A 23,437-nucleotide genomic window follows, 5' to 3' on the forward strand; every position below is an offset into this window, starting at 1 on the left:
GTGAAGTTACGCGCTTATAATCCTGCCTGAACTAGGTCCTCCCCAAAATCCATATGTTGATGCCCTAAGCCATGTGACTGTGTTTGGAGATAGGGCCTTTAGGAGGTACTTAAGGTTGAATGAAATCATAAGGGTGGGGCCTGATCTGATCAGAGCGGTAGCCTTCTAAGAAGAGAAAGAGAAGGGAGATCGCTTTATCTCTCTGTAAGCACACACCAAGGAAAGACCATGTGAGCACTCAGGGGAGGAGGCAGCTCATTGTGTACAACTTATGAGGCAAACCCTCTCCAGACATCAATCCTGTTGGTATCTTAATAGTGGAATTCCAGGATCCAAAACTGTGAAAAAATAAATTTATGTTGTTTAGGCCACCCAGTTTATGGTATTTTGTTACAGCAATTTGAGTAGACTAAGAGGAATCTTAACTTCAGAAAAGGCTGGGGAAGCATGAAAAGTCTCTAGCATTTTCATCTTTAATGTGAAAGTTGTTTTTTTCTTGTAAATGTTTAAGTTCTTTGTAGATTCTGGATATTAGACCTTTGTCTGATTGGTAGATTGCAAAAAATTTTTCCTATTCTGTTGATTGCTGATTCACTCTAATGATTGTTTCTTTTGCTGTGCAGAACCTCTTAAGTTTAATTAGATCCCATTTATCTATTTTGGCTTTTGTTGCCACTGCTTTTGGTATTTTAGTCATGAAGTCCTTGCCTATGCCTATGACCTAAATGTTATTGCCTAGATTTTCTTCTAGGGCCTTTATGGTGTTCAGTCTTATGTTTAAATCTTTAATCCATCTGGAGTTAATTTTTGTATAAGTAAGGAAGTGATCCAGTTTCAGCTTTCTGCATATGGCTAGCCAGTTTTCCCAACACCATGTATTAAATAGGAAATCCTTTCCCATTGCTTGCTTTTGTCAGGTTTGTCAAAGATCAGACAGTTGTAGATGTGTGGCTTTACTTCCAAAACAACCCCATCAAAAAGTGGGCAAAGGATATGAACAAACATTTTACAAAAGAAGACATTTATGCGGCCAACAAACATATGAAAAAATGCTCATTATCACTGGTCATTAGAGAAATACAAATCAACACCACATTGAGATACCATCTTATGCCAGTTGGAATGGTGATCATTAAAAAATCTGGAGACAACAGATGCTGGAGAGGATGTGGAGAAATAGGAACGCTTTTACACTGTTGGTGGGAGTATAAATTAGTTCACCCATTGTGGAAGACAGTGTGGCAATTCCTCAAGGATCTAGAAATAGAAATTCCATTTGACCCAGCAATCCTATTACTGGGTATATCAAAGGAGTATAAATCATTTTACTATAAAGACAAATGCACACTTATGTTCACTGCAGCACTGTTTACAATAGCAAAGACTTGGAACCAACACAAATGCCCATCAATGATAGACTGGATAAAGAAAATGTGGCACATACACACCATGGAATACTATGCAGCCATAAAAAGGATGAGTAAATATCCTTTGTAGGGACATGGGTAAAGCTGGAAACCATTATTCTCAGCAAACTGACACAAGAACAGAAAATCTAATGCCGAATGTTCTCACTCATAGGTGGGTATTGAACAATGAGAACACATAAACACAGGGAGGGGAACATCACACACCTGGGCCTGTTGGGGGATGGGAGGGATAGTAGGGGGAGGGGGGGTTTGGGGAGGGATAACATTAGGAGAAATACCTAATGTAGATGATGGGGGGAGGGATGCAGCAAACCATCATGGCATGTGCATGCCTATGTAACAATTCTGCACTATCTGCACATGTACCCCAGAACTTAGAATATAATTTAAAAAACTGTTAAAAAAGGGAAATTGGTCTCTGACTCTGAAGGCAAACAAAAAGTAGTGGTTACCTACTAGCCATAATGTAGAAAAAAAAAAGAGAGAGAGAGAGAAATAACAGACTCAGAAAATGCTTCAGGTTAAACAGTATGGGGTGGGTGGGTGTGTGTGTGTGTGTGTGTGTGTGTGTGTGTGTGTGTGTGTGTGTGTGTATTAACCCTTTTTATTCCAGAATAACAGAACAATGCTGTTGATTAATGAAGTATGCATAAAACACACAAAATGATATGAGGGTGGAGGAAAGAAGAGAGTTTCTGAGTGTGATAGAAAGAGAAATATGCTTCTCCTTTGGTTACGACAGGTGTCTCTCTTGAAGTCAGTAGCATTATAGATATGGCCACTGTGTACACTGGGTTTTTCAAGAAAGTTCCCATTACACGTAATTCCAGAAGTCAATTGGGAGGATAGTGAACACCTGAGAGGGGAAGGGTCATAGCAAGCCTTGGCTGTCTTAAGCCTAGCTCCAAAATAGGGAGCCTGACGTTGGTGTTTATTAGAAAGAAAAAAACCCATTTCACTATTCTACAACTCATTTTAATTCTAGGGCTCTTCATTAATGACCAATCTGGTATAATTTGGAGGTGTGAATTCAGAAATGCCTCTCAGAATGTACCTTCCTGATTCAGCTTGAAGTTGTCAATACCATGTGACCGTCTGCCCATGAACTTTCTAGGATTCAGACTGTTTTATGTTCAGTGGTGTTTTACGTTCCTGATCTCTGTCCTGCAGTATTAGATACGACAAATATCCAAAATCCTAGAGAATTTTCCTATCAACGAAAAAAATTCAAAACAGTCTAAAACAAAAACAAGGAGGAAACAAAGGTTGTCACCAGGTGGTTCATTGTAAAACACAAGAAAATGTCAAGGAAAAAGTGGCAACAACATTTCACTCTGAAGAATCTAGGGACATTAAATTACTTGCTTCTTTCCTGGGGATCCTACAATAGTCTTTAAGTTTTATTTAATAAATGCTAACATTTTCTTATTCTCTCCCTTTTTCCCCCATTTAAATCTATGCTTGTCACTCATTGTAGCTTGACTGCCCCTCTATGCTGGGGGCAGCAACACCATGCCTGTTGTTTTCTCTACATTCTCCTCTGTCTGAGGGACACAGTAGTCAGCAGTGGTGTTGGATGGTGAGCCCTATGTGGGCAGTTTAAGGTTTTTTTTTTATCACGAGAGAAAACACTGCTGCCAGGATTGAACCAATACCCCATCAGCTGTGTCAATTCAAATTTCCTTTGTGGTCTATTTAAACTGATAGTCATTTTCTTGCGTATATTAAATATTTTTAAAAGTTCAAGGAACATATTCTTGCTAGACATTAGTAATGGTAGTAAGAATTGAAAAAAAAAAAAAAAGAATTTCCATTGACCCAAAAGTTTAAGCTCTAAAAACAATTCTAGGCAAACATATAAAATCACATGCAAAAGATATTCATTTCAATGTTGCTCATAAAGCAAAAGTCTAAGCTAAATATGCAACAAAAATAAATTACGACATATCCATGCAATGAAATATAATACCAGCGTAAAAAAAGGCAATATATTTCTATTTAGTTGTGCACAGAAAGATATTCATGGTAATTTCTTTGAATACTCATTATGTACAGATATTATAATATTCCTCTAAAAACTAATACACATAAAATACTGAGAAATAGTAACATTAAATGACTTCGTCAAGGTCACAGAACTTAAACTTGACTGAAAGAAAGTTTGAACCCAGTTCTATATAACTCCACAGAAAGATCTATTAATTCCTTCATAAGACCACAAGAGCTTCCAGATCTTCAAAGTATTTCTCACTAATGTAAAAACAGCTACAACAACTTTAACAAGTTTGGAGTTCTTGATCAAAGCTGTTTTTTTAAGCATTATACTTTTACATTGCCATAGTATTATTCACAGTTGGGACAAGATGTTGGGGCTATATGGTCCTGGGCATAAAAATTACCCAAGGACCAATAACATGTAAACAATTTGGAGCCATAAATCTAGAAAGAAAATGAAGGGAACAATGCTGTTGATTAATGAAGTATGCACAGAACACACAAAATGATATGAGGGTAGAGGAAAAAAGAGAGTTTCTGAGTGTGGTAGAAAGAGAAATATGCTTCTCCTATAGTTACATTAACAGGTGTCTCTCTTGAAGTCAGTGGCATTATAGATATGGCCACTGTGCACACTGGGGTTTTCAAGAAAGTTCTGATAACATGTAACCATTGAGGGTTGCTCAATGAAAATTACAACCAAATATCTGTTTCTAATGGTTGAAAAGATTTAAAATGCAGATAAGTTTACAATCAGAAATATTTTGTCAAAACAATTATTTCCCTTTGGAGTTTGGAAAATATAGGAACTGTAATCAGAAAATCTTGGTTTAGCAGCCTATGTATTAGGATAATACAAGTAATATGGATGATTTGGTTGTTTCTAAATTATGCAGCCTCTGCAGCTAGATTTTCTCAAGGCTTTATGAACAAGAATTCCCTCCTAATAATAGCAATGATGATCAAGCTAATAATAAAAATAGCCATGACAAGAATGTATATGAATTGAAGCCTTCTTTTTTGCAAAGCTCTGTGATAAGAAATTTTAAGTATTTTCTCAAGCAGCTAGTGCACATATATCTTAGAGAACCAATATATTTTTTGCCATTTTACAAAACAGGAATCTTATCTGGAGAAGCTATGTAACTTGCACAAAGTAACACAACTATTAAAAGCTAAACAGAGATTCCTTCTCTCCAGTTTGTTGGATTCCATATCCCTTGATCCTCATGCTTCTAGAACAAGATGTGCATTATGTAAACATGTGATAGTAACCAGGAACAAATCTAGAGGACGGAAACCCAGCCTTTACTTGTTACTCTAGGGTTGAGGGTCTCATTTTGAAAGAAAACCTGCAGATGCTGCTGAGTTGTGATCTTTTGAATGTGATGCAGTATGGGAATATGACTAGCAGCTAAATAAAAACTCAATGCCCCTTGCTGGCTTCATGCCTTCAGCAAGATGCACTCTGCACCATATTTACCTCTTCAATAAAATAAAAAGGGTAATAATTACCTGTTTCTTAGGATCAAATGCAACATTAGGGACATGCAATTTGAATGATAGTTCATATGCATAATAAAAACTCAATAAATTATTGATAATACTGTTTTTATACTACAGCCTCTTGCATGACCTATATTTTCTCCTTTTTCTGAACTTGAATAAAATAGTTCTTGACCTTACAACTTGAGGAATGATAATTCCTGCAAGGAACAACTCATCTTTCATTATATGAGCTTAAAAAATCGTAGTGCCAGAAGGTCCACACTTATACTGAGTCTCTACTATATATAAAACAGTGGCCCTGGCATTGGAGCCTCATGAATGAAAGACAAACAGCTTCCTTAACTTTGTGGACATTTCAGTATTCTGCATGGTGGGGTGTGTTTCACAGCAGTAGGGAATTGGAAGAATGTGAGACACAAGACCTATCTGGGGCTTAGGTTTCAGAAGACAAAATAATCACACATGAAACAGAGAGTGGCCTGGTGGTAAGCCATTGACTTTAAACATAACATTCAGAGAAAATTAGAATGCAGGAGGAAACCCCTAGAAGGAACCCCTAGAAAAGGAAAATCCAAATAAATGTGAAATGTAATGATTCTCAGCCTAGACATATTTTAATGTTTCAATTTAGCATACACTTTTTCAGACACACAAAATCATATGACGAACTGCCTGCCTCTCAACTAGGTGTGATCAATACCAGTTGAGGCTGCCTTTGAACATTTTTCTGTTGCATCGTGTGATTCTTACAGACGTCTAAGACTGGACACCAACAAAATGTACTAGAAATGAACACTTTTAATAATGTCATGGGCAAGATTACTTACTTGCACAATATGCATAACAAATACACTCTGCTGCTGCAATACAGCCTTAGGTGGAGTACATGTACAGCTGATTTATGACCTCTGATATAACTCTGCAGTTTATAAATGAGGGGAGTTTATGTGTATATTGCACCCTTTCACATATTAGCTTATTTAATCCTCACAGTGATTTTATTTTTTTTCAATATTCAGATAAGAAAACTGTACCTTCTATGAGATGCTGTCCAGGGTCACATGAGTAAGCAGAATAACTGGGTTTCTACTGCAAATTTACTTCCGTGTCTCTGGCCCAGTCCTGATGCTTTTCAGAGATGTGGTAACATTTATGTTCTGTGATAATCCTATAAGAGTTTCAAATACTGGTTTTAACCAAGGCTGTGTGTGTTACTTTGAGAAAGTTATTTGACCTCCTTAGGTTTAACTCTTCTAATTTTCAAAGTAGAAGGAATAATGAAAACGACGTATTAAGAATGTTCTAAATATTTCATGGAATGACTTATCAAAAGTAATTAGCATAATCCCTGACACATAATAAATGCTTAATAATGATGCTTATGATTGTTATTTCTTTTGGGAAGGTGATTTAAAGCTCTATAGCAAAATGCACAGGGCTGACACTTGGAATTTCTGTGTAAATGAGTTGGCTTTGGGAGGCAAATATAGTGGATGTTGGTTATGACCAACTGTCAGAGAGTACCTGCTACCTACATGGAGCTGGACTGACTTTTAAAAATCTATGAAGTGCTCGAACCCAGGAGGTGGAGGTTTAAGTGAGCCAAGATCACACCACTGCACTCAAGTCCGGGTGACAGAGACTCCATCTCAAAAAAAAAAAAATCTGTGAAGCACCTACAAAGACTCTAGAAACATAAAAGACAATTATTGATGGCTGTTCTTTGTTATAAGGTTTTATAGCTACTTTGGTGAAGAGTAGGATTAATTATAAAATTGTATACAATTAATTACTAGACTTGAGGGATAATTTCTTTCCTATGGCTCCTACGGTTCCTACCTAACTCTCCAGTCACTTCTTATAAAGTATTTCTCCACCAGGCAGCTAAGGTTAAGACACAAGAATCTTCTCTTTATTCTCATAGGACATCATGAAATTTTCAAATTATACAATCTTTCAAATCCCAGCAAACTGTAAAGTCCTTGGTAAAGCCTTTGCTAATTCTCCTAAAGTGAGTGAGATAATCAGTATACTTATCTGTAATCCACATAACATTCTGTATGCTGATTTTTTGCCCTTCTAGTTTAACATAAGAGGCTGTTTATTTGCATGACCCCATCAACCTACAAACACTGAGATGGCAGGAAAGTCAGAGTTTGTTTGTTTCATTTTTGTATCTACAGCAGCAGAATTTGTGAATTAACTATAATAAAGTTTAGTGTACATGCATGTTCTATAATTCAGTTACAAACATTTACTTGGCTTCTGTGTTAGCCAATCCTTGTCCTTGGTATTGAGATGGGAATAAAAGTATAAAATGTAGTAAAGAAGAGTGGAAAAAATAAGACTCAGAATCTCTGAATAAGTGCTAAATGTGTAATTATGGATTCTAGTGCCTAAAGTAAAATCACCAAGAAATTCTACCACACAGATTGTTTTTTAACACAAATTAAACTGTGACTATCAAAGTCTATAATTTTTTGTTGTTTTAAAGACATAGCTTTTTGATTTTATGAAATTTCTAAGGTTTACACTGAATTTAATTGAGATTTAGGATCCACATACACCAAGGAAAATGCAATATCTATAACATGATATTGATGTAAGACACTATACAATGTATCTAAAGAATAAGCCATTAGTTTGTTTTCTAACAATAAAGATAAAAATAATGGAGTTGAAGGCATCAGAAGAGTCAACATAGGAGAGAGATAACTGAAACAGATAAGATTTAAACATGTGAAGTGAAGACTATATATTTGTGAGTTTCCAGATACTGAAGCACAACGTGAAATTGCAGTGCATCCAGCGGACCGTTTCAAAAGGTGACTGTTGGTTCAATTTGTTTGCAATGATGGGAAGCAAAAGACAGCTAAAGGTGTACAATGGCAGCAAATCCTTCTTCATAACATAATGGTTGAAAAAGGTTTTTATACAACCGGAAATATGACCAGAGAATGTCTTGGATAAGAATGTGGAGATCACCAGAGGTGGTAGATGCAGAACTGAAGACTTAGAATGGACCCAAGGTTACCATTCGTCACCGTGCAACCCATCAGCCCACCCACTGGAACCTAATTCTTCTCGTTAACAACAAAGAGCCTCCTCTCCACCTACTCGTTCACTTAAAGACAGTTTCTGATGTTTGATTCTGTTGATCTCCCAAGGTACAAGTAAAAAATTCTGTTTCTCTCTTTTCTCATGAGTATTCCTACTCATTCTGAATAATGTTGGATTTTTCAAATAATTTATCCAGATGTTTGCATGTGCATTACAAGATAGGTTTCTTTACAGAACTGTCAGTGTTAAAATGATTTTTTTTTCTACCAACTAAAATAAGAACAAAGTAGGAATCAGAGCCAAGTTCCATAACTAGGGGCTGAGTAATAGTCTTTTTGGTGGTTTTGGTAAAAATTAAGCCTTCTCTTAATTATTCTTCCCCAACCCCTGACTCATAAACAACATTCTTCCAAATCCCTCTAGTTCACTTTTCTCCCGTAACATACTTCAAGTTGTCTTTCAATTTCTATTCTACTGGCACTGTATTCACTCTTTTTGTGTATGTAGAAAACATATAATATGTACACCTAGCAAACATGTTCAGAACTCATTATATTTTGCTTTAACTCGTAGTAATATTTTTTTGGCAGAGACATTGCACTTGACAATCACTCACCCAGAACACTGAATGCAATGAATAAATATGTGCTTTACAAAGTCTGCAATGTCCAGAAGACAAATAGCAAAATAAAACATTATTTGAAAATACTTCTGATCATTTATCATGAGAACATGTATTTATCTTTGTGACTCCATCCATTAAAACTGGAATTTAACAAACTGTTTCTCAAAGAGTCAAGGACATTGGATATAGATATTTGGAAATAGCTTATTTTTTAAAACAATAAGACAAGGCTGCTACAGCCACTTTCTGCACAGAGATGACTGAAAAGGCTCACCTCGTTCTGGAACCTGTTTTCTTCAAGAATTAATAAAATACTAGGTAAGAATTGTCCAGAACCTCAGAAAATCTCACTGACAAGACTCCTTGGCTCTTCCATTTTACATTGAAATTATTTGTTTTCTCCTTAACGTTCTTTTATAAAAAGAAAATGATTTGTTATATGCTAGACTTTGTGAACAGACACTATACATTTCAGTCAATGGTAGAAACAGTAATTGTTAGCATTCGCCATTTGGAAAGTTCTCTATGAAACCTGTTATATGAGTTATTTCATTTCATGCTTCAGCAACCTGACTCACATGTCCAAAATTATTTCCTGCATCGCTCAGTCTACCACTTTACACATACAGGCTTTCTTTAAGTTTCTGCCAGCTGCCATGATCTTTGCACACCCTATTTTCTAGGACTGGATGGAGTTCCTTCCCCTTCCTTTCCCTCATCATTTCTCATTATCTAATACATTCTCCTCATTTCAATTTTATTTTTTGATAATATATAATAGATGTTCATATTTTCAGTGTACATATGATAATTTAATACATTCATATAATCTACAAGGATCAATGTAGTGTACTTGGAATATTCATTACTTTAAATATTATTTTTTTCTTTATTCTAGAAACAATGTTTATTCTAAGTATTTTGATTGAAATATATAGTAGACTATTATGAAGTATTGTCACCTTACTGATCTATCAAACATTGTCTTCTTTTAAATTGTATTAATATATTTTTGCCCTGAATAATATTAAATTTGCCTATTACACTCCTTATTATACATCGAAACTTAGGGCCTGCTCTTTGGAGCTTTTATCACATTATTCATTGACTTCAAAGTTTATCTTTTCTACATATGTCTGATTCCAAATTCAAGTCCTTAATACCGGCTCAAAATCAGATCATCTAAAATTTTTCAAGGACAAAATTATAGACAAAAGGACATCCATGTAGACGGTTAATCAAGGCTGCCAAATCAAGGAAAATAATAAGTGGATAGAATGTTATAGTTTATGTTTGAATAGAATAGTCAAATAACCAAGGAGGGTATTTCCTAAACTTCACTTAGATTTCTGTAAATCTCTGTCAACATGGGACACAAGTGTTTTAGTCCATTCTCACACTGCTATAAAGAAATAACTGAGACGAGGTAATTTATGAAGAAAAAAGGTTTAATTGACTGCAGGCTGTATAGGAAGCATGGCAGCATCTACTTCTAGGGAGGCCTTGGGGGCATTTTACTCATGGTGGAAGGTAAATGGGGAGTAAGTATCTTACATGGTAGGGGCAGGAGAGAGAGGAGGAGGAGGTGCTACACACTTTTAAACAACCCAATCTCACGATAACTCACACACTCACTCACTCACTATCATGAGAATAGCACTAAGAGGATGGTGTTAAATCATTCATGAAAGATCCACTCTCATGGTCCAGCCCTGTGATCCAATCACCTCCCACCAGGCCCCACCTCCAACATTGAGGATTACAATTTGACCTGAGATTTGGGTGGGAACACAGATAGAAACCATATCACTAGTAAATGTAACAAGTTCCTAACACTGTACTAGAGAAATTTTAGGGGCTCAATAGGCATATTATACTTGATTGATATACTCAATATCTACCCATTCTACTCTCACAAGGAGTCTCTGGAAAAACTGAAGATGCCATTCTTCTAATCCAATGTGTGAAGCTTTAAAAGATCAAGTTGGTATAGACTTTTCCCCTCAGCCTGTCAGGCACTGCCAGTTGTAGGGAAAGTCCAGAATGGAGGTAATAACTTTATTATATATCTACATCCCAGATGAGAGCTAACAAAATGTATTTGTTGTTGGGAAATATATAACAGATATATGAGTGTGTCTGTATTATTAGAAAGATTATGTGAAGTGTAAATCTTCTTAAGTACCAACAACTCTTTGCAAAACAAAATGTCACCATTTTTTTTTACCATCTTTTCTTGTCTTTTACTTTAATCACACACAGGCCTTACTCTAGGGTTGAGAAAACCTTTTCCCTTATCGGTGTTCCATTTGGAATATTTGAGTCATGTGAGAATATGTTTTGCTACAGTAAATTTCCATGTTTTTCTCTAATAAGAGAATATAATGTATTTATTTATTACAACAATAAACACAGCTATAAAATGAACCATAAAAAATAGATGACATGAAAATTCCTGTAACTAATGTGTCAGCTATAATTGAGAAATAAATTAAATGATCCATTTGCTTCCTACCATTGATTTCACCATTTTCTTTAGTATTTGGGTATTTAAAATCAAGACAGCATTATTTATAGTAATTATTCACTAACAAAAATGCCACATCTATATTGATTGGCTCTGTAGTATAATTTTGCCAATCCTTAACATACGGTCGCTTTTTCCAATACACTCAAACCTAACAAGCATATGAACTCCTTGTCTCATTAATATCATTTTGTGTTTAAATTATACCATTAAGTTTTATCTATGCTGGTTACTTACAGGCTTTTGTGTAATAAGTGAAAGAGTGACCTATTGCTGTGGTTGTGATTTCAAACGAAAGAAAATAAATAAATAAGAAAATACATGTGTTTCATGTGTGTTAAACCACGGGATACAACCTTTCTGCTAATTCAGTTTAGCAGTGAGAGTTGAAATAACCAACAGTCATTGAAATAAATTAACTATAAATATTTTACATATTCCCTTCATATTTTTAAGCATCTTACAATAATATAGTATATATCTCACAATGAGATAGTATATATCTATATATATTTGCTCAGGGGACAAAGCAATAATCTGTTTTCATTTTTTCAAATATTTATGCATGAATTATATTATTATTTTAACCCTTATCTATTGATGAATATATATTTTTCTTGAACCCACACACATATTCATGTCTTAGCCTAGCAAAATATTTGCAACATTTGGAGAGGCAATGATAATACAAAGCTGCCTCTGCAAGTGCTTTTTCTTCCAATGTTTTAATTTAACTACATAAGAAATTCATGTAGAAATTCATTGTGATAATAAAAACACAGGTAAGAAAAATAAAATATAATTCATCAAATGTAATGACCCCTTACACCTTCTATATCTGCTCCATTTTTCATTGCTGCATAATGAAACACTGCAAAATCTTGAAACCTAAGACAATGTTTATTCCACTCACAGACAGACAATGTGGGTGGCAATGGTAGGTTCAGTTCTTCTTTATTCCATTGGCATCAGCTGTAGTGGTTTAATTGTTAGAAGGTGGAATCCTCAGAGGATGTGCTTGCTCATGTCTGACATGTCTCTGGGAACTCAGTGGAAGCAGCAGCTGAAAACACTACACGTCCTTTCTATGGAGCTGTTTGACTTATTTGTGTAGAATTAATGTGTTCCAAAAACAAACATTGCAACAAGAGTAGGTGTAAGTTACAATGGCCTTTCCTAAAAAATCTTTTCTATTTTGACATCATTTTAAATGACAGAACAGTTGCAAAATTAATACAAAGGCTGTAAATACCATTCATCCAGCTTTCCCTAATGCTAATAATTTACATATACATGAGCCCTTTTCTCTGCTCATGATTTTGTGATCTTGAGTCAGCAGTTTGTGCTGGACACATCTGTCTGTTTCTGTTCATGAGCGTGGGACTTGCTGGTCTTAGTTTCGCTCGATCCTGTGATTGTGGGCAGCTGTGGCTAATCTAACACATCTCAGCTGAATTGACTCCTCTCTACTCACGTGTTTTCTTATCCCCCAGCAGGTTAGCCTGGACCTGTTCACAAGGGAAGAGCAGAAGAATTCCAAGGAAATGATCTAAAGTTAACCACACCTCTTCAAACCTAAGCTCAGAACTCATACAATGTTGTTCTGCCATAAATCAGTCATATGGCCATTCTAGATTGAAGGGTAGAGACAAAGACGCCATCGGGGATATTTCTTACAGGAAACTTAACAAACCTCAACTCAAAAAGTCATGTATTAGCATGAATCAGTCTGTTCTTCCATCCTTTATTAACTGCAGTTCTCAGAGCCTAAACAGGAACCACAAACTTTCTCATGTCAATACACATAACTCAGTTTCTGTGAAACCTGACAGCTCCCCGAGACAGCCCACAACTGAAATTCTACCTTATTTTTGAAATTTTAATCTGATTCTAGCATCTTCCCCTTGACTTTTCCAGCAGTCTTTCTCAGACTATTTCGTCCCCTGTCTCCAGGCACCTGTCCTGCTTAACCCACTTTGAGGCTTAATACAACCCTCATTCCCTGATAGATCTCTGGTGTCACCTGAAACGCCAAACTGCAGATGCCAGGCTTTGACAGACTGTATTGATGGATTTTCTTTTTCTCTGCCACTTTTTTTTCTTCCCTTTTCTTGTCCTTGCTGCAAGGTCTTCTGCCAATGAGTGGAGGCCACATAAAACTGAGATTCCAGAATCTCATTAGCTTCAAAGGGGAAAAATTTTGCAACCCTTTGTTTTAATATGATTCAATGTGAAAATATCTATCATCTCTCTATCTTTCCATATGCATAGGCACAAAATACAAATGTGTATAAATATGCATACGCTTGCTTATATAAGCTTTGATTCAAAAAGCAAAAGAAAATGAAAAACAAATTAAGAATCCCTTGAAATAAGATTTATGAGGAAACAGCAAACATATTTAAAAATTTGAGGCCGGGCACGGTGGCTCAAGCCTGTAATCCCAGCACTTTGGGAGGCCGAGGCGGGTGGATCACGAGGTCAAGAGATCGAGACCATCCTGGTCAACATGGTGAAACCCCGTCTCTGCTAAAAATACAAAACATTAGCTGGGCATAATGGCGCATGCCTGTAATCCCAGCTACTCAGGAGGTTGAGGCAGGAGAATTGCCTGAACCCAGGAGGCGGAGGTTGCGATGAGCCAAGATCGCGCCATTGCACTCCAGCCTGGGTAACAAGAGTGAAACTCTGTCTCAAAAAAAAAAAAAAAAAAAAAAAAAAATTTGAACATGTTAACTTTATATGGTAACAAAATTTTTCAATTAAGTTCAAAAGAAAAGAGCAGCCATCACTTCTCTGAGAATATTAGTTTCCAAATCCACATCTTCCTTTCTGTACTTCTTATATGCCTGCCTAGCTTGCCAGTCATATCTACTTGGATGCTGATGGCATCTGAAAGACGATAAAAAATTGGGCTCTTTATCTTCACCCTAAAATGTATTCCTTATCCTTATTCCATTTTTTGGTTAGTGTTAAAGGTGCCAATATTTACTTTGCTATCAAAACCCATAGAATACATTTTTTTTTTTCTTTTTTTACAGTTTCCTAGTCCCAATTAACAGTGGAAATAAAATGATTCTGAATGTCTCAAGCCCCTAACAACCATTCTTTCTTCCTAATGCAGACTTTCATCACCTCTTCCTCTGTGTTACTGTAGCCACCTCATTGGCATTTCTGCCTGCAAGTCACTTTTCCTTATGAGAGATAGGTGGGGAGGGTGGGCAGGAGGGAGGGGTTTTGATGCTAGCCGAGCCACCTAATTTTTACTTACTATTTAACAGACCTTAGGATGTTATTTACCTTAGCCTGTCTCAGTTTCTCCATCAGCAATACAAGCATAATCAAACCACATTGGTGATACACTGTGAGACCACAGCATTCTATACCCTACTGTACATTCAATTTTCACATATCATAGCTCTGACAAACTACTCCCTGATGCTAACACCTTTCACTGCTCTTCATTGCCCTCAGAATAAAGCACACGCTTCTCAGCTTCTGACAGATGGAGCTCACTAAGAACTCTCATCCACTCCTCATCTGTTCCTGACCCTGCTTTTACAGTTATGTCCTCATTTGTCCTGGAATGCCCTATAGCAGGGTGGTTAGAAGCTTGGCTTTGCAGTCAGACTACAGGGCTTTATATCCCTGTTTTATTACATGTCAGCTGTAGGCCCTTGGACAGGTGGCTTAATCCCAGTATGTCTTCATTTACTCATTCATAAAACGAGACAATAATAGTTACTTCATAAGATTATTACAGAAGTTTAAAAAGTACTAAAGTCCTTAAAATAATACCTAAAGATACAGTAAGATTTCAATAAATATCAACTATTATTACAGAGTTTTACTGTTAGCATCCTTCAAATATCAGCAAAAGCTCATCCTCCAGGAAGCCTTTCTTAGTGCTTTCAGTGAGATATAAACTTCTATTCTGAGCTCACACTCCACCTATATGAGGCTGTGGATATTTAGTTTCTGGCATATATTATAATAAAATGCATGCAGTACTCCTACTAAAACATCTACTCCTTCTGAGGAAAAGCATCTCTTTCATCTAATACATCATCATCAAACACAAATTATAAGTTCAGGAAATACACAATGAATTAGTTGATTTATACCTGCCTACCAATAAAAATCACACCAAAGCATAGAGCACAATTAATTTAGAGGATTCAAAATGTCTTAACTGGTTTCATAAGGCCTACAGAAAATGCTACTTCAGAGTTTCATTAGGACTATAGAAAATGTGTTTTATTTTTATTTTTTATTGACTCAATAAAGAACAGAAAATCTGCTTAAAAACAATTGGAAGTTAATGCTAGCTTTTAATGCGGAGTTTTCATCATATGCTGGACACTAATCTAATTTTTGATGATAATCTAATTTTTGATGATAGAACATGGTGATTTTTCCAGTTTTCAATTTTTATTTTTTGTGGATACTTAGGTGTATGTATTTATGGGGCACATGAGATACTTTTTTTTTTTTTTTTTTTTGAGATACAGTTTCACTTTTGTGGCCCAGGCTAGAGTACAATGGTGTGATCTCGGCTCACTGCAACCTCTGCCTCCCAGGTTCAAGCGATTCTCCTGTCTCAGCCTCCTGAGTAGCTGGGATTACAGGTGTCTACCACCACCTCCAGCTAATTTTTGTGTTTTTAGTAGAGATGAGGTTTCACTATGTTGGCTAGGCTGGTCTCAAATTCCTGATCTCAGGTGATCCACCCGCCTCAGCCTCTCAAAGTGCTGGGATTACAGGTGTTTTGAGTCACCACGCCCGGCTGAGATACTTTTATATAGTATTCAATGCATAATAATCACATCAGTGTAAATGGGGAGAATATGGTGATTTTTAAAATATATTTTGGAACAAAAAATTACAATTATATGCTGCTACAAACTCCTTCCATTTTCACCTATTTATGTGGATGTTTCTTAACATTTTCAGCTATTAAAACAATTAAAAAGAAAAACAAGAAAATGTGTTTTATTTCCAGAAAATAAAACACAAAGTGTACAGCAACTGTTCACATTAAATGTGTTTAAATGGCCCATCTTCATTAGAGGTCAGAATAAATTCTGCTTTGGAGTTTCATTTATTTTACATAAAAAATAGGCTACAAAAATGAGAAATTTAAGGCTAAAGATTGGCCTGTCTTGTTATGTCGGGTTTAAGCAGCACATACCATTTAGAAGCTCAAACTCTCACTATAAATGAAAGTATGATATACCAAAAATATGTTCCTGCCCATTTTGTTATTTGCTTTCTGACTTAAAAAAACATCTTCAGGGATCTAATGCTACACAATGGGTAAATAACAGTCTCCACAACAAATGGTGCTGTGAAAATTTTATGTTTTCTTGAAAAAGAATAAAGGTGGATCCTTTATGCCATATACAAAAATTAACTAATAATGATCTAAAGGCCTAAAAATGAGACCCAAAACCATAACCTAGAAAAAATCACATTGGGAAAAAAGCTTCATGAAATTGGGTTTGGCAATAATATTTTGGAGACAATACAAAAACAAATACAGACAAATGGGAATGTATCAAACTCCAAAATTTCTGCAAATCAAAGTAAACAAGCAGTGGAGTGAAAAGGCAACCTACAGAATGAAAGAAAATATTTGCCACTTGTCAATCTAATAAGGGTCTTATATCCAGAACATATATAAACATCTCCTACAACTCAAGAACAAAATAACCCAATTTTTAGAAAAGCACATGAAAATACATCATAACATCACAAGCATGGGAGAAATTAAAATTGTAACCATAATGATATATCACTTTCACCCCACTAGGATGGGCACAATTAGAAAAAAACATATTGTCAAGTGTTTGCAAGGATGTGGATAAATTGGATCGCCTATGTATTGCTGATGAAAATGTTGGCCGGGCGCGGTGGCTCAAGCCTGTAATCCCAGCACTTTGGGAGGCCGAGGCGGGTGGATCACGAGGTCAAGAGATCGAGACCATCCTGGTCAACATGGTGAAACCCCGTCTCTACTAAAAATACAAAAAATTAGCTGGGCATGGTGGTGCGTGCCTGTAATCCCAGCTACTCAGGAGGCTGAGGCAGGAGAATTGCCTGAACCCAGGAGGCAGAGGTTGCGGTGAGCCGAGATAGCGCCATTGCACTCCAGCCTGGGTAACATGACAGACACTCCGTCAAAAAAAAAAAAAAAAAGAAAATGTTAACTGGTGCAACCACTGTGGAAAACAGTATGATAGTGTCTCAAAAAATTAGAAATAGAATTACCATATGATCTAGCAATTCCACTTCTGAGTTACAGCCAAAGAAATTAAAAACATGATCTTGAAGAGATACCTTCACAACATTGTGCACTGAAGAATCATTCATAATAGCAAAGATATGGAAGAAACCCAAATGTCCAGGGATGGGTGAATGGATAAAGAAAAAAAATCATAAAAAAATATATATATATATATATATATATATACACAATGGAGTATTATTCAGCCACAAAAAGAAATGAAATTTTGCCATTTATAGCAACACGGATAAATCTGGACAATCTTTTGCTAAATAAATTAAACCAGTCACAAGACAAAAACTCAATGAGTTCACTCATGGAACCAGAAAGCAGAATGGTGGTTTCCAGGGATCAGGGGGAATGAGAAATGAAGAGTCGGTGTTCAGTGGGTACAGCATTTCAGTTTTATGAAATAAAAAATTCTAGAGCTCTGTTGCACAACAATGTGCAGATAACATCACTGATTTGTACATTTAAAATGATTAAGATAGTAAATTTTATGTAACATGTACTTTACCATAATTATTATTTTTTAATTGTTCAGGGTCCACAAAAATTAATTACTACATTAGGATGATATTTTGGAAGAAGTCATATTGAACAGCTTCTGCTTTTTAATTGAAGGGACATTTCTCATTCAATTTTTTCCAAAACTCAGAATTCTAAGTGCAACTCTACTGCCGTTTCCTGAGACCAGGACTATGGGTAATAAAAGCAGACTCTAAGATAATGTATTTATCATACAAATGAAGGTGATTCATACTTTTTTCTTCTCTCCCACATTTCTTTTTCTTTTCATCTATTTCTAGAGATGTTTATCTTCTGCATACATATTACCTAGATCACTGGATCTTCTAATTAACATTTATGTTGAGTATGCCTACCACATACCTGGTAGTGCTGAGATCAAAACAGAGTAAGCTGCCATGATATACCTTATCAGGCTGGGCAGAACAGTTCTCAAGTCTCTGTAGAGACCAAAAGTTCTTGAGGGAAGAAAGTATGTTTGCAATAGTATGCTATCGCTGCAAGGGCATCAAAAGAGGCCTCTAGGCTGTGTACCAACTTTGAATCTATGAAATTATTGACCAGGTGATAGTGTTCTTCATATGTTTATGCCAAACAAGACTGCTTTTGTTCCAAACAAAACTCTTCCTTCGACACAGCTGAATTGATCTCTTGGGAAAACCCCTCATGCTCTGCGTACCCAGGATGATATCTTTGGCTGCAAGGAACAGAAATCCTAACATAATTGACCTAAATTATAAATATATTTATTGTCTTAGATAATAAGAAGAACTGTAGAAGTAGGATATTCCTGGTTCATTAAATAAACAACTTAATGATATCATCATGGCTTAGGTTTCTCCTTTCTTCTCTGCCAGCCTCTTTGTGTTCACCCCTTCCATGGCCAATGTCTATTGGAGTTCCACTTGGCATGTACTGCTAAGCAGCGTTATACCAAGTGATGAGGCTGTATCTTTTCATGGGTCTCTCTTTAAGGTAAAAACAAGCAAAAAAAAAAAAAAAAAAAAAAAAACCAACCAAACAAAAAAAAACCCTTTCTCTGAAGTCCGACTGGCAGATAGCCCCAAACATTTCATTGGCAATCACATTGCTACATTTATAGGAAATGGAAATTGGATTACCTGTCTTATACTCAAAAAATAATGTTTCCCACATTCTGCTACTAACCAGTTGTACAACTTAAGTGAAGTGCCTTTTCTTTCTAGGAGTCAACTTTCTTTTCTTTTGTTTTCTTCTTTTCTTCCTTTCTTCCTTCCTCCCTCCCTCCTTCTCTCCCTCCTCCCTTCCTTCATTTTCTTTCCTTCCTTCCTTCCCTCCTTCCTCCCTCCCTCCTTCCTTCCTTTTCCTTCCTTCCTTTTACTTTCCTCCTTCCTTCCCTCTTTCCTTTCTTCCTCCCTCCCTCCTTCCTTCCTTTTTTTTTTTTTTTTTTTTTGTGGTATTCTACCTATCTTTAATTACACATATTCTGGGAAAATCTAATTCAACAGCCTTTTCTATGTATTTGGTGAGTAGACTCCATACTTGTAAGATTCTATGCTAAACTGTAAGAGTTCCAAAGATTACTGAGATGTGGTTGTTGCCATTAATAATCTTAAAAGATTAGACAAACAGACATTCACCCATGCCATTGGATTCAATCTGAAACGATGTAAATCCATAGCTACTGACAAGTGACTTGACACCTGGAGGACTCTGAGATGAAAACAGTTGAGATTAGAGTTAGGAGATAATGAGGAAAGACACTGGGTACTGAGGAGACAACTTGAGCCTTAGATTGAGCCCTTTAAAGCTAGGAAATTCTGGACTTTTCTATAATTTAGACCAGTACAATTTCTTCTAATTTAAAGGATTATACTGATACAATGAACAAATGCATGAAGCTGGAGAAGGCCTGGCTGTTTCAGAAACAGCCAGAAAAAAATATAAAAATTCTTTTGCGAGAATAGAGAAAGAATAAAAATATTCCGCAATATAGGGTATTTGCCAACAACCAGCACGTCTGAGAGTTGACGTTTTCCTCCAGTGCCAGCCCACATCATGTATTTCCATGAAAATCTATCTAAAAGGTAATAGAAAGTGAGGCCAAGTTGATGAAATGTCATTTTCTCTGACTCCTTGATTTCCTTTCACCCTCCTCAAGTTGACTCCCTGACTGTGTCATCCGTAGGTTAATTGACACAGATGGTTTTTGTTAAATGCAGAATTTCCTGCCCATAGAGCTTCAGTTGTATCAGAGGTAGCTATAAGCCAGGCTGAGATGAGACATGATGATGATGATGATGATGAAGATGTCAACAATGGTAACATCTACAATTTATTGGGTGTTTGTTTCCCGTATTCCAAGCACTATTCTAAAGATATTACATACATAATTTCTGCATACCACCACTACCATTTTGTTGAGTGTTGCTGAAGCTCCGTAAACACAAGTTACTTTCTTATAGAGCTATAGCTTGTAAGTGACAGGGCCAAAACCAGGTAAAAATCTGTCTAACTCCAAGCTGTGGCATTCGATCTAGTATGCTGCAGTTGCTCTACATTTTGTCTTAGGGGTTCATATTGGCATGAGGCCCTGGCATGTACCTAATAAGTGTATGATGACCATGGCAATGGAATGCTGCCCACTTTCTCTTACTGACAGAGAGATCAGTATCTCCTTGCTTATTTGGAGAGGGTTTAAAGGGGCTCACTGGATGCCCAGCTCAGTTTAGATGAGGACTTCTTAATCTTGACATGATTGACATTTGGGACCAGACAATTTTGTTGTGAGAACTGTCCTGGAAATTGCAAAATGTCTAGGTCACTGGGTGATCTTCAGCAAGTCACTTGACTGTTAAGTCGGATGCAAATAATATAACATAGGAGTAATGCACCTTTAAAGTGATGACTACTACATAAAATTAAATACTATGTAAAGCCAAGAAGCTATTATGTCTCCTTATCTTATTTCCCTAAAAAGAGGGCTTATAAGGTTTACTCTTCACGAGGATCATTTGGGGTAACTTCCATTGCATCTTTGTTATTTAAAGGCCCCACTTTGTTACTGCAACTATTTTTCTTGTCTCACTTTATAGTATTCTATATCCATTGCTTTCTGTAAACTGTTATTTGTAGTGTGTTCCAACCCCCTCGCCCAAATTTAAGTTAGGAATTCATATGTAAACAGCAATAAACCTTGCATTTCTGGTGATTGTGGTATGAATGGGGGTTCAGATGAAAAGGTGTCTACTTGCAGTTGTCCACGGATGCACTATACCTACTTCCAGGCAGATTAAGCAACTGCAATAATAATTGTTCTTCAATTGTAAAATCTCTTCTGAGTGGAAAGGTATTTCTACGTACTTGCTCTGAGGATGTCTTCTAATTTCAAAATGCCACCCCAGAAAAAAATTCAATTAGTGTGACTTTGTCTCACAAATAAGATGCTCTCCTAGAGGGATGAAAGGTACCATCATTGCTTTCTCAGCTTTGCATGCCTATACACATGTTTCGGATCAACGCTTAGCTTTCACATGACACATAAGAGCAACACTTAGAAACATTTATTAATTCTATGGACTATTACCCTGCATCCACAGTAAAGTCTCCACAGAAACCTCATAATTTGGCATCATTTAAGAAGAAACTTTTATTAAGCTATGATCCCCAGTGAAACTTATGCTGTTAGCCTGAACAATGTGTATCCTCTGAAATCCAGGTAATGGGGTTATGTCAAGATGAAGTTGCTCTAGAAAGAATAAAGGAAAAGGCTTTTGGGTTTAATCCAAATATAACAATGGGTCTCCCTTCCCCTGTGGCTGCACCAGAGAGCACATAGCACTCTCTTTTCACCATTGATCAAGAAATTATAACCCCTCAGAGAAATGCTTTGATGTGGGAATTGCACTAACAACTGGGTAAGAAGGTACAGTACATGCAAGCAAAACATGCATTCTAATTTAATGAAATCCTAGAAGATCAAGGTAAGATTAGACAGACATAGTGTGATAAATATTCCAAACCTCATGTATGCTTTAATTCTTACCACATGCCTATGCTGTGTAGTCATTTGAGAAATGCTGGAATACATACAGTGATAGAGAAATCACTACTTTCATATGGCTGGGAGGCTTTAGTCATTATTTATTATGTAAACATTTATTAAAAGGCTAATTTTTGATAGACATTCTGCTAGAAATATATACACACACACACACACGCTTAGAGAGTCCATAGACAAACCAGTTATTACAATAGCACATTCTTCCTTATTTTGAACTGAACTATCTTTGCCTAAAACTGATTCCCTATTCCTAGATTAAATTCTTAAGGGCACATGTAACGTGCCTCATAATCTTCCATAGGCCAAATCCTTCAGCTATCATGGTTTCATCATGTTTCTCTTCTGCAGGCTAACAATTCACTGATTTCCTGGTGAATTGATCTGTTCATTCACTCAGCAAGCATGCTTTAATTAGATATTATGTATCAGGTCTTAGAGATGGAGCAGAAAACATGTAGACATTGTCCCTGTTTTCATTAAGCAGATGATCTGCTGTTGTTGCATTTTTCTTTATTATTGTATGAAAACATTTTGCTACAAATCTCTCTCCCCTAACTACTTGAAATAACATCTAGTGTATAAAGAAGTATGTAACATAGGCATTGCCTTTTCAGAAATTAAAGCCTTGTAGAGCCAATATGCATAGTAGAGTATAATATAGTTCCCATATCGTTGTTTTTATCATTAATTGCCAAGGTAATTAGTTATATGGCAATATTTTTAGTGGTATATTTCCATATGCCATCATATCTTATGCAGATGAGATATCTAAGACATGTGATTACCATTGCAGCATGTATAATTAACAAAAAGTGTACATGGAAGACACATCAGATTTTTATTAATTGCAGAGGCTATGTGTAGACTCTAAAAACTCCTTCTAGAATTTGCAAATTAGCAAAGTCCCTTTACCAGACCAAACCCACAAAAATTGATGCTTTTTTCCTTTCTTGTAATGATTTTTGAAAACTTGAGACTTATAAATTATACATGATACAATGGTAATCACATATATATACGTGTTTGTCACTTTCTTAGAAATAATTTCCCTGACCATCCAATATGAGATTGCATACAGCGATCCTCTCTCATATGGTCACGGTTTTATTTTCTACAGAGCATTTTCACTATCTTAAATTGTCTTTATAATCTATTTATTTACTTGTTTATGTCTTTATTGCCCCTATTGTGGACCCACTCCCAACCCTAACTAGAACGTCAGCTTATAAAGACAGGTAACTTACTGGTATTATTTGTCATCGTGTCTCCAGCTGGCATAAAATGAAGAGGAAAAACATTATGCATACACATGCATGCACACATCTTTCAATGAATGATTGAACCAGAGGAAATGTATTTTTCACATTGGCTTATTCCATAAAGAGCTGTCAATCCTTCTAGGCAAAGTGTTCATTCTTGGAACTTTCCATTAACT

Source organism: Sapajus apella, unplaced genomic scaffold (assembly GCF_009761245.1).
Source record: "Sapajus apella isolate SASKATOON/1434 unplaced genomic scaffold, GSC_monkey_1.0 scaffold13, whole genome shotgun sequence".
In the NCBI taxonomy this organism is placed as follows: domain Eukaryota; kingdom Metazoa; phylum Chordata; class Mammalia; order Primates; family Cebidae; genus Sapajus; species Sapajus apella.